This window comes from Vicugna pacos, chromosome 5, assembly GCF_048564905.1.
Source record: "Vicugna pacos chromosome 5, VicPac4, whole genome shotgun sequence".
Taxonomy (NCBI): Eukaryota; Metazoa; Chordata; class Mammalia; order Artiodactyla; family Camelidae; genus Vicugna; species Vicugna pacos.
This window is the reverse complement of record NC_132991.1, coordinates 13,263,329-13,275,359: the sequence shown is the minus strand read 5'-3', so window position 1 is coordinate 13,275,359 and position 12,031 is coordinate 13,263,329. Positions and strand designations below refer to the sequence as shown.

Below are 12,031 nucleotides of genomic sequence, written 5' to 3'. Positions count from 1 at the left end.
ATTTAATATAGTTCCCTGTGCTATATACAGTATGAACTTGTTGTTTATTTTATATATAGTAGTTAGTATCTGCAAATAATGAACTCCCAGTTTATCCCTTCCCACCCTCTTCCCCCCAGTAACCATAAGTTTGTTTTCTATGTCTGTGAGTCTGTTTCTGTTTTGTAAATAAGTTTGTCTTTTTTTTTTTTTAGATTCCACATATAAGTGATATCATATGGTATTTTTCTTTCTCTTTCTGGCTTACTTCACTTAGAATGACAATCTTCAGGTCCATCTATGTTGCTGCAAATGGCATTATTTTATTATTTTTTATGGCTGAGTAGTATTCCATTGTGTAAATATGCCACAACTTCTTTATCCAGTCATCTGTTGATGGACATTTAGGTTGTTTCCATGTCTTGGTTATTGTAAATAGTGCTGCTATGAACATTGGGGTGCATGTATCTTTTCAAATTTAAGTGCCCTCCAGACTCGTTCTGAGCTGTGGTGAGTGGTAAGCAGAAGAGTCACTGAGTGTACCTCCACAGGAGATGTCCACTGGGAAGTGCCCTCTGTGGTGTTGTCTGTCACTTGTTATGCGGGCTTACAAAGTACCCTTTGTTGATGCTGCCTTTGTCCTGCCCTTATCTGCAGAAATGTTAGCCACCTGCGCTGGTGTCCCCCAGGTTTTGGGCCCTAGGAACCACCAGTGCATGTCCACCAATGTCAGACACTAGGACTCACCATAGTAAGCATGCAGTCACACACCTGAATCCGAGGTATGCCAGAAGGTCTGCGCAGACCCCAGCCCCACCTCCGCATATGGTAAGGTATGCCAGCCTTTTGTAAATACCCTGCGTTTGCCAGAACTCTGCTTACTGCCTGTTTGTCCCAGAGGCGCAAGCAAATCTACCCTTTCTGCCTGGGGCTATAAACAAATCTCAGTCCTGCCTGTGAAGTTGCAGGGCCCCTGGGTATGGATTCAGCTTTCAGCTCCACCTCTGCATAGCTGTGATGGCTATGACGGGCCCCACCTCTCTTCTCTTGAGAACATACCAACAACAGAGCCAGGTGGAGACAGAAGCTATGGTGAGGCTGCATTGTGCCTCCCCCTAATCCCCCGCACACCAGCAGTAGTGCTTTTTTGGGGATCCCAGGCTTTTCTGTTCCACACACACACCCCCAGTCAAAAGCTCATACCGCCTCCCAGTCCGCGGAGGCTGCCTCTGTGCAGTGGCCCCAGCCCTCTCCCCAGGCTCCTCAAAGATCTCCAGCAGCCAGTCCCAGCTTGCCCCTGCCAGCTCACATCTAGGGTTGGGGATTGCAGGGACCCTCCGTGCCAGTTTCTCTTACTTCTGTCTGCCAGGTGGCTGCCACTTTCTCCTCTGAGCCTTGGAAGCTCCACTTCTGTCCCCGCTGACCTCCCAGATGGAGAGGGGGCGTCCCAGTGCGAGGGTGCCTGCTTCCTATGCCGCTCCCTCCCTGCAGGACCAGTTCTGCACTGATTTTCTTTTCCTTTTTTCTTACTTTTTTCAGATTTTGTGAGTATCCTCCTGGATTTCAAAGCAAGAGACGCTATGCCAGAGTTCAGTAGGTGTTCTGCGTGATTTAGTGGGTTTGTACGTGTGATTCTTGGTGTATTTGTGGGAGAGGATGAGCTGTGAGTCTGTCTACTCTGCCATCTTGGCACCTTCCCCCCGCCCTCCCCCACCCCCATGCTTCACTTCTGTCTCCTGAAGAGCATTAACCCCCAGCAGCACTTCTCAGATCCAGTCCTCATTTCTCTTACACACAACGTGGCCTGGAGCCTCTCATTCACCCCTGCCTTCCGTGACTAGACCCATCCATCTTCCCTTCTCTCATCCCTCTCCTTTCTTTTCTGTTCTTTATTTTGTAGCTTATGGTAAGATTATCTTTCCTTTCATTCCCCCTCCAGATCCAGCCAGACCTTGTCTATTCTCAAATGCAAGAGGCTTCTGAGAACCAATGGTGGGGACAAGGGAATTGAGCTGGCAATTATATTTTTTCCGTTTTTATTTTTAAGTTCTTCTGTTTCTTTTTTTTTTTTTAATTTTTAAAGTTTTTTGGGGGGAGGTAATTAGGTTTACTTATTTATTTATTTTTAGAGGAGGTACTGGAGATTGAACCCAAGACCTTGTGCATACTGAGCATGTGCTCCATCACTTGAGCTATACCCTCCCCCCTTGAGCTGACAATTATAGACTTTTCTTGAGTGGGCTGGAGGGAGGAGGATGCTAAGTTTTAGTGTCACCTAGCGATTGCTTCAGCAGTAGAGTGACATGTCATAGAGGTTATGAGCGGGACTCCTGGAGTCAAAACTTCACTTTCAAACCGTCCCTCCACCACCTAGGCTCATCAAGACCCTGAGCAAGTTACTTCACATCTTGAAGGATGTTTCAGTTTCCTCTTCTAGCAAATGGGCTTTGGTGAGGTTGCATGAGAAAATTTATGTAAAGTGCTCAATAAATGTCAGCTGTAATATTTTTTGGTTACTACCTCCTCTCTCCAGATTCTGACAGTTCTGGTCCAGTTGTGGGGAACAGAGGCTGTTGATGTGGGGCCAGAGGGCAGTCAGTGGAGCATAGACCCTCCTGCCCCTGAACTTGCTGCTTCCCTTTGACTGTAGCCTGGCTTCTGTGTGTCCTGTGCTCTTCTTCCCTGAGAGGAGCTGCCTCCAGGACCCCTTGGCAGAGATGTGCCTGAGGCAGGCACCACAGCCCCCCGACGGGGCTGGACCTGTAGGGAATCTGAGTTCTCCTGCTGCAAGTGGGAAAACACTTCTCTTTCTGGGTCCACGTTGATTAAGATCTCAAGTCACTTTTCTTTGGGTCTCAGTTTCCCAACCTATAAAATGAGTATAGGGGAATGAAACATTTGTAATTTATAAGGTCAGTCTTGAAAACCATTCTAGTCCTTGTTGTCGTGGGGGATACTGGATATTGATCCCATTCCCTGGCTTACGGTGGATGGTTGTTATAATCCTGTAGGTGAGCAGACTCCCCTGAGCTGAATTAGTCACTCTGTGTAGGCTTTCTCTTCCTTCTGAATTCCCCTAATCCCAGCACATCATCGGAATTGCTCTGTGCATACATTTATGATCAAGGATGATGAATCCAGCGACGATAACCGAAGACAACCCAGGAAGCTTTTACTAAGCGAGAAATAAAAAGTAATTTGGTGCAAAGCACTTTTCCTCCTGCTCCGATATTTCTCAGCCTCTGTCAGCTCCACTGGGCACATAACGCACACTGACTCACGCCTGCAGCCCACTGGCCTCACTGCCTTCGCTTTGTCACAGCTTCTGAAAGCTGGCCACTGGCGGTTCCTCATTGTGTCTCTGATTGTTACTGTGCCAGGAGTGAATAATGGACAAGTAGAATGTTCTTTCTCCTCCAAATGGTCACAAATGGCCTGCCACAGTATAATAATGTACGTGAGCTTTCCCCTAATGGTCAGAAAAGGTGGTTTGAATTTTACAATCAATACTTTGTTAGCTTGTGGCATTTTATGCTATTACAACCTTTTTTTCCAGAGGACAACCTCATCCCCTCAAAATGAATTCTCCACTTGTCCTTACCTACCCAAAGCCCATCCGTAGCTTTCTCTGGCAACTCCAGCCTCCTTAGACTTCTATTATTCTTAAATTTATATGGTTTTACATTGTAATTTATTCTTTCATTTGTAAGTCACTTTTTCCTTAAGCTAGACTGTCAATTCTTAGAGTAGGGATCATATCTTTTACCTCCTTGTACTAGATAGTTGACAGTCAATAAATACCTCCTAGTTTGTAGATAAATATTTGCATCCTTAGTTATGGATGGATGGATAGAAAACCAAGGTGATGTATTTGTCAGTTTTTGCCGAGTAACCGACAATCTCAAAATCCCAGTAGCTTATAACAGGACGCATTTCTCCCTCTCTCCTAAGTTCACAGGTAGCCTGTGGTTTGGCTGATTTAAGCTGGGCTTCGATGGGCCAGGCTGGACTCCAGGCCTCTGGCTGGGTTCATATCTTTGCTTCACGTCTTCATTCTGGGGCACTCTCTGAAGGGGTAGAGGCTTTTCATCACTTAGCATTCCTAGGCTGTATTCTTCATCCATGAAAATTCCATGGCTTACAGTAAGTCACATGGCTCAGCTGATATCAACAAGGCAGGGAAGTTTCTCCACCTGTTGTGAGAGGTACTGTGTGTTCCCTATTCTAGGAACATCAAGAACTGGGAATGAGGGTCAAGCCATCACAGATGGCTAGGTCACTGTCCTCTGAACAGGAAAAGACCCTGGAAGATTACCTGCTCCAGACCCTGCCTCCTGGTGTATAAACCTGTACTCCAGGTGTGGTTCAAGGACCAGTAGCATCAGCGTCACCTGAAAGCTTGTTAGAAATGCAGAATCCCAGGCCCCATCTCCAACTTGCTAAATCAGAATCTTCATTTTCATAAAATCTTCAAAGGAACTGTAGACACATTGAAATTGAAAATTGTGTAACATAGCATTTTCATAAGATGTCCCATGAAAGACTAATAGTGTTATATGGCAGGGGGAATGCTTCCATAACTAAATTAATTTGGGGTATTTAAGAACTTCTCAAGGCTTTTAACCTACTAATAGAGACTGCAGATCTCTGAGGTGCGTCATTATAATAATAGATTACCACAGACTGAGTAGCTTAAAACAATGTACATTTATTCTCTCACAGTTCAAGAGGGCAGAAGTCTGAAATCAGGAGGCTGTCAGGGCTGGTTCCTCCTGGAGGCTCTGAGGGAGCCTCTGTTCCTCGGCTCTCTCCTAGCTTCTGGTGCTTCCTGGTAGTCTTTGGTGTCCCTTGGCTCATAGCTCTATCACTTCCATCCTTGCTTTTGTCATTACACAACCTTCTTTCCTATATGTGTCCCTGTGTGTCCTCTTCTTCTAAGAACACTGTCACTGGATTTAAGGCCCATTTTAACCAAGTATGACGTCATACTTACACCTGTTATGACCCCATTTCCAAAATAAGGTCACATTCTGAGATTCTGGGTGATATGAATTCTGGCGAGGGGGAGGTCACTTTTCAATCCACTGTCATGGTGGAGGGATGGAGATGAAATGAAGCCTTCCCTTAACATAACTGGATAGGGAACCCTTTCTTCACAGAAGAACTCATGGCACAGATTTAGATGAGAATCTAAACCATCCTAGACATATAGTTGTTGATTTTCCCCTGGGAGCTCCTAAGAATGGAACTCTGTAGGCTCACTTTGTAATCCATTTCAAAGTGATCGTAAGTCTTGCCTATAATTATTTATCAAAGGTGGACAGTTTGTAGCCTAAGACTAAAAATGACAATCCGATAAATTTTGTTTGGCTATCTCAGAAGACTGCATTGAGAAGTAGCTCCATTTTTGATATGGTTATGTATTTGAGATGACTGATATTTAAAGAAGGCTAAAAAAATACTAGTTGCCATTTTTTCCTTTGCATGAAAATCTAAGTACTAGAATTTCACCATTAACTCATCCATGAAGCTATAATGATATCTAATATGAACCAAATGGATGGGATTAGAGAAGGGCAAGTTTGAATATCCAACTGCCATTTATGGAAACAGAACAGATGACTGGTTCCCACATCAGAGGAACTGTGTTCCTAGAGCACTATGACATAGTCTTTAGGAACCATTGAAAGTCTTCCTGAGTTAAGAATTGTTTTGGGAATACAAGGTTTATTCTATTTAGCCATCACCAAACATATGTGAATTTTTAAGAAAAAAATTTATTGATATAATTATAGATTTCACGTGCAGTTTTAAGAAATAATATAGAGAGATCTCTTGTTCCCTTAATGTAACATTTTGCAGAAAACTTTAGGACAACATCATAACTAAGTTATTGACTTTGATGCAAATCCACCAAACCTACTCAGAGTTCCCCAGTGTTACTTGTACTCATTTGTGTGTGTGTTGTGTGCATGTATCTGTGTGTGAATTTAAATTCTTCCAGCAAATTTTCCTGAGTCATCTATGCTCATGGAACCCTGGAAATAATTCTGCTTGGAATTAACAGCCTCCCACATGAACTGGCCGGCTGGGAGTGCCAGTCAGCAGTTCAACCTTACAAAGTCAAACTGGACAGCAGAGGAGGCAAACCCATGCCCTTGGCCTCCTTGGCACCTGGCACTAACTAACTGAGCTAACTGACCAGAGATAAGGACTTCATTTCAACTAACAAATTAACAGTTTCCCATAACTCCATTAATGCATGGCTGTGATCCCATGAAATTGCATCTCTGACAAACCAGCTGCACTAAAATTTACTCTGTATAAAATGATTGTGCTAATTACTTTCTCTTTATGCTTGTATAATCGGCTGGCTGGCAATAACATTTGCAATGTAGTCATGCACTAATGAGAAAAGCCATCCAGTCTTATGCTGCAGGTCATTAGCAAATGTCTTCAGGGGTCAAAGGGTAACTCCCCTCTTTGGTGCAGTTGAAGAGGCTGGTGGAGCAAATGTATTTTTTTTTTTAAGTTAAGGTGTTAACAAAATCTGGATATTGTTGGAGAAAGAGTTTGTCAAAGTCTAGAGTCTCTTAGAAGCACCCTTATCCTTTGCCTCTTTGGAAACGGGACTCAAAAAATATCATGAAGTTGGCAGTTTCTCTTAGTTCTCATATTCCATTCCATTCCATTCTTTCTCTTCTTCCCCCAACAACACACAAATGCACGGACACACACACACACACACACACACACACACAAGCCCAGTGCTGGTTTGCTATTTTAGATTCTGGCGACTTTACACTAGTGATTCTCAACAGGAATGGTATTGTTTAATACAGTATTTCATGACTTTTTTGAGGAATATTTTTGGATTTCACAATAAAAATGGACTAGGCCTAGGGATGTCAGAAATCTTGTAATGCATGAGGCAGTGAAGTACCTCTATAAATTGATCCCCAAACTACGAGTTTTTCAGATGTCATACCAGTCATTTATATAGATGGAAGATCTGATGACAGTGATCAGAAGCTGGAACTTAACTTCATTGTGCTTTTGAACACCAAGGGTTTTTGAGTAGTTTTAATACACATTAACTTTTCAAGAAATGTGACTGGTAGGAAAATGGACAGATTTCATTTTGTCTTGTTTTGGAATTTGAATTGTTCAGAATTTTGGGAAACTCGCAATGGCAGTGGTCATGGAGGAATTTAAGTTGCTGACTTAGCACATCTGTATGGCTCAGCGTTTAGAGCTGTCCCCCTCACGGTGATTCTGGGTCTGGTGCTGATTCCTTCATTACATCTTCTAGTCTAGTTGTGGCTGAGCAGTGGCATTTTTGAAAAATGTGATCTTACTCAAAGTTTAAATTTCTTTTTTCCTAAAGGTGTAAGAAAGGTGTGTAGGTAGGTTATATTGCCATTAAATTTTGTCTCAGGATGCTAAAATGTGTTTTACAAAATATTTAATATCAGTGAAGTGCTGGGCTTTCTAGAAGTAAAAGCCACTGGTTAAGAAGGATGATGTAAATGATGATAACAACAACAACAACAACAACAAATAGTCACAATGGTCTTTTCACCAAGACCTTCTTGCCTGGGTTACTCTAATAGCTGCCAGACTGGTCCTTCAACTTCTAGTCTCTTCTCCCTCCACCGCACCTCCACCCAGCTCTTGACTGCTATTTCTGAAGTGAAAATCAGATCATGTTCCCTCTCTGCTCTTTGGTACCTCATCACCTTCAGATGTTCTTAACCTGGGGTGTTCACCAGGATAGAATTGTATCCTAATAGACTTGAGTTCCTTTGTAACCTTATGCATTGTATTTTACACTTATGAAAACATTTTTTTGGAAAAGGCGTCCATAGATTTCATCAAATTTCCAAAGGATCCATGGCACAAAAACAGGTAAGCATCTAGATCAAGTTCAGTCCCTTGTGTGTGTAAACACCTGTAGTTATTGGGCCCTGCTCACCTGCCCAGTTTCGTTTCTCACCCCTCTCCCTCCCCAGGCTTCTCCTTCCTCAACCACACACCCTTGACTGTTACTAGCTGGTCCTGAGGAGACCGTGCTCTTGAGCCATGTGGACATGCAATTGTAGGCTTTGGAATGCTCTCCTGATTGCCCTTGCCTGCCTCAAGTGTCAGCCTGAGTGACAATCCTCGTGGAAGGCCGTTCCTCACCCCTCCTGGGGCACCAACATGCAGCTGTCACCTACCTTGGACCTGGTATAGGTCACGATCAGACTGTAACCCCAGCATTTCATAATCATTGACTTATGAGCTAGTTTCCTCAGTAGACGTTCACCTGCTTGAGGTCAGGGTTCACATGAGTCTTCTGACCCTGGTGTCCTCTGTGCCTAGGAAAGTGCCTGCATGTGGTGGATTTATAATGAAAGGTGATCAAATGACGGTACAGACATTCACTGAGGATAAGATATGCCCCAGCTCCTTGACTACAGACTGTTGGAAAGCAGCAGACAAAGCCATTTTCAGACTTCAGGCTAGTGGATTTCTCTCTCCTGATAGTCTGAAATTTTATTCCGTCTCTTTCGTCCTCTGCCTCCTCAGCTGAAATGGTTCTTGTTACACCAGGGGAGGAAGTGGGGAGGAGGCAGAGGGAGATTCAGAGAGATGACTAAGGCCGTATAGGACTTCTGTGTCCCATCCTAAATCTTTAACAATGAGTCTAAACTCGTGGGGTCCCCAGGGAAGGGTGGTTTTATAGGCGATTATGGGAGGAACTGAGCTTCACCTCTAGGTTGATATGAAATGAAACCAGCGCAGTGCGTGGTGATGCAGGCACTCAAAGGCTGAGAGAGATGGGGACAGGAATTCCTGGGGAATTCACCAAAGCTAGAGAGACAGTTCTGGGCTCCCAGTAAGTCTTGGAAACGAGGTTTGAGTCAGTCTTCACCAGATCTGAAAGGGATAAGGGATGCTTCCTGACATCTGGGTTGTAGAATAAAAGACATGCTTATAGTAATGTCCTTCATGAGCACAATAAAGGGTTGAAGTCCCTCTGGAGCTTATCCTTATTCTTTCCTCAAAGGTTTTCTCTGTAGGTCTCTTAACAGAGAAAAACTCACCCAGTAGACTGTTTCCTCACTGTGTTAGTCACTGAGGCTAGGCTTCTTTTACAGAGAGATTCAACAACAATAGTTCGGTGGCTTAAAAAAGGTAGACATTGGTTTCTCTCTGATGGAACAGTCTGGGGTGGACGGGCCAGGTTGCTGGGCAGCTTGGCTCCAGAGACCCTTCTGAGAGGAGTCCTCAGGCCTCTTTTCAGCTGGTGTCTACTAACATCCCCTAGTTTAGTGCTCTTCAGACTCCAGCATGCAGATGGGCCACTTGTGGAGCTCGTTAAATGCTGGTTCCCCTTGTGAGATGGGGCCCAAGGGCCTGCATTTCTGGTAAAGTCTGAGAGTAGCAAGGCCGGGAGGCATCATCCTCTTCACTTGCCTGAGCTCAGGTGCTTCAACTTCCATGGAGGGGCCAGTGTGGCGGAGACCACGTGCAAGGTTTCCAGGACCAGGCCTGAAAGTGGCAGCAGTACCTCTGCTCATATTTCACCAGTTGGAAGTTAGTTACATGGCCACACCAGTGCAAGGGAGCCCTGAAAATGTAGACCACTGGTGGGCAGCCATGGTCCCTATACTCTGGGACTCTGGGAATAAGAGAGAAGGGATGGTGATGGAGAACCAGTACATTCTGTTATATCATTTCAGCTGCATCCTTCCCTCGTAGCCGATGCTGGGGTGTCATTGCATAGGGAGCCCAGCCTCTGTTCTCTCAAATAAGATTTTATAAGATGCTGGTTACTAATAATTGGTAGAACATGAGAGTCTTAAAGTTTGAGAACACAGTCTAAATTTGTGGAGGCAAAAATCCCATTTTTTTCCTTAGAAAAATCTCCCTCTCACATGCCTCCTTTGATAGAAGGAAAACAGGGTGGAATTAGAGATGATGTGTCAGCAAAATCATGTGGGAGCCTCACTTTGACAAATAACTGAACCCTGATTACTTGAAAATCACTGTACTTGATGTTGAGGACAAAGTGCTGAAGGAGGAATGTATAGGAAATTAATTAACATCTCTGCCTCAGCTTCCTCATCTGTATAACGGGATTATAGTGGTATCCTCTTGGTTTTTTTGAGGATTCCATGAGATAATGTATTAGTCACTGTTATTGTTATGCCTGTTCTCAGGAAGCTTATGCTTTAATATTCCTCAACAGATGTGTCCCTGCAGAAAATAAACTGAGGACTCCTCTCTAGGGACCACAGAGACATGGACCCAAGAAGTTACATGCTCCCTTTAAAGTAAAAAGTGGGGGTCATTTGGGCTGGGATCTTCCCCAACTTTCCTCCATTTCCACTGAGGGAGAAATGGTTCCTTTAGTAGGAGCAGGTGCCATTTAACCACTAGCTTTCAACTTGCTTTCTTTGATGAGGTGTAAACATTTTGTCAACCTTTCACGCCACCTCAATCTTGTTTCTGATGTTGGAGGGCACTCTATCAGCCATGCAGCGAGCTTACTAGTGGCTGGTGGTCTGGCATTGCCCCTCTATCTCCAAAGGATTTCCCCTGATTTACAGGAGTGAAGTGACCTTGACTTGCAGAGGCTCTCACATCTATTTGAGCCTAAGGCTTCTTTATGTCCCCCTCTCCTTATTTCCACTTAGAATTCTGTACTACACATCCTTTTATACGATAACTCCAAGGATTTGGAATTCTCACTTGGACGAAGGTTGCAGAAAAAGGCATAGTGTCATTATAGGTGCCTCTCAAATGGAACGCTTCAAAATCATGGGTCAATTTTAAGGCTGTTTGGTAATTTTCTGATTTTTTTTAACTTACCTAGAAAAAAATGATGAGGGGATTTAGACATGTGTGTATATATTGGACAGTGCCTTTTATGGTCTACATACTCCTGTGACAATCTGGTGAAACCCTTGGACTCCCTCCTCAGAAGTAGATACATATGCAACAGCATACATAATTTGCATAAAATTCCAGGGGTTTTGCAGATCTCTTTAAGTCCATGGACTCCAGGCCCAGAAAATATCAAACTGGAACATCCTTGGAAATGCAGAGTTGATGGCAAATACGTCATATATGTGAGCTCATATGTCAAGGTTTTATTTTAAAAAAAAGAAGTCAATATAGATTTTATTGAAGCAACTGTCAACATTTATTTATTTCAGTCATAAACAACCCTTCAAAACTCACTTTTATTGATTGGTCCCATTAAATAGGATTCTGCCATTTAAAATTTCTGGGTTACTTTAGGCCAGTCACCAGTGTTGTACAGCATTTCACATAATACCATTGCCAGCCCCAGGAGTAAGTGTATTAACAGCTTTCATACTGGCTCATTTAATTGAATCATTTTGTTGCATTTCCTTCCCATCATCCATGCCTTTAATCAAGTGGAGAAAGCCTCCTTTGTGCAGATCAACACTCAGAGCTTGTGTAGTTGGGTTATTTATTGATATTTTGTTTTTATGTATTTTTTTCTGTCAGCATTCCAAGGAGTAGGCAGTGTTTTGACCTCCTATGCCTCAGAGGGGATATGGTTGCAGGCAAGACAGTGGAGGCTGCTTGCAGAGTGTTTTTTCTTGGGTTTGCAGTTCTAAAAGCTGGAGCAAGGGGATTATCTCAGGGGTTGGGGAGGTGAGAGAAAGCAAAGCCATACAACAGAGCAAAGGCGATTTCCAAGAGTTAGGGAGTGTCTACATGGCCTTTGGTCCCTATAGTCACATCCTTCTCCATAATCTGGAAAGGAGACGGGAGCTTGGATGCTGAGAGTGGGGCAGCAAGGGGATGGTTGCTTGATCTGTCTTCCAGAAGGGCAGGTTTAGAACTCCCAGATCCTGTCCTGGACAGAGCTAGACTTCAAGGGACTATGTGCATGGCAGCAGTGACTGCCGGGAACCCAAACCAAAGACCTTCCGGGAATGTCTTCCTCATGCCTGGGACATTCACAGGGCTCTAGGGAGGAAGGGTCTGAATAATGGTCACTATTGAATTTCATACCAGACCAATCATG

At 43.8% G+C, this 12,031-nt stretch overlaps 1 long non-coding RNA gene across 1 annotated transcript; it reads left to right on the top strand.

The window, feature by feature from the left end:
• The first annotated feature begins 227 nt into the window (after positions 1–227).
• LOC140696577 (uncharacterized) lies at positions 228–1,972 on the top strand. The gene is made up of 3 exons (XR_012073061.1): positions 228–812; positions 1,519–1,572; positions 1,919–1,972. It is a non-coding gene; the product is annotated as an uncharacterized lncRNA (long non-coding RNA).
• The last annotated feature ends 10,059 nt before the right edge of the window (positions 1,973–12,031 follow it).